Raw genomic sequence first — 994 nt, forward strand, 5'->3', positions numbered from 1 at the left:
TTGAACAATTTCTTCTGATAGATCAATGGGGACGAGTGCTCGAGAATTTTCGCTGGGTGGAAGCGCAATCAGGTTGTTGTTCGCATGGCCAGATAATCCACCAAAAATTGGGGAATCGTCGATGGCATCCAATCTCCCCCTGGACACGATAGCCTGATTGTCGTAAGTCGGACTTGATTCTTCTATGTCGTACTGCATAAATTCATCGTCGAACTCGATGGGTCGGATCCGTCGACAAATTGGCGAGGTTGTCCTGGTGCTTAAACAATATTTTCTTCGGCTGGAGGAACATTCGAGGTGTCGTTTCCTGTTTGGTCGACAATCATCGGTTCAACTTCGGAATTTCGGTTCATTTGTGGTTGCGCTGAAGTTTTTTCGTCATCATCGAGTCATAGACGTTGGGACAATTGGTTTCCGGTGACTTCAACGTAGTTGGATTTTGGAATTTTTTGGAATACTGCTGAGCGAGTATATTCCACTCGGTTCGACTCGATGTTCCAAACGCGAAAACCTTTGACCTCGTCCGAAAAACCCAGGAACATGCATCGAAATTCCTTCTTGTCGAGCTTGGTTCGTTTTGTTCTGGCGACGTGTGCAAATCCTAGAGCACCGGAAACGCGCATGTTGGAAGGATCGGGTTTTCTTCCAAAACATTTTCGAATAGTGTTGATCTTGGGTGAGTAGCACACGGAACTTGGTTAGTGACGTAAACTGCCGTGTTGAATGCTTCAGCCCACCATTTCTTGTCCACTAGCATGTAGTTGAGCATTGACCTTGCGCGTTCGGTGAACGTTCGGTTCATCCGATCCGCAAGTCCGTTTTGTTGGGGCGAATATGGGACCGTGGCTTGATGGACGATGCAGGCTTGGCGGGAGATGTCGTTGAATTTCTTGTTGATGTATTCACCGCCGTTGTCGATTCGAATACACTTGATACTTGCATTGAGTTGGTTCTCCATCATTGACTTGTAGTCGATAAATCGGTCGACAACTTT

This window comes from Plasmopara halstedii (assembly GCF_900000015.1).
Source record: "Plasmopara halstedii genome assembly, contig: Scaffold_614, whole genome shotgun sequence".
Lineage (NCBI taxonomy): Eukaryota > Oomycota > Peronosporomycetes > Peronosporales > Peronosporaceae > Plasmopara > Plasmopara halstedii.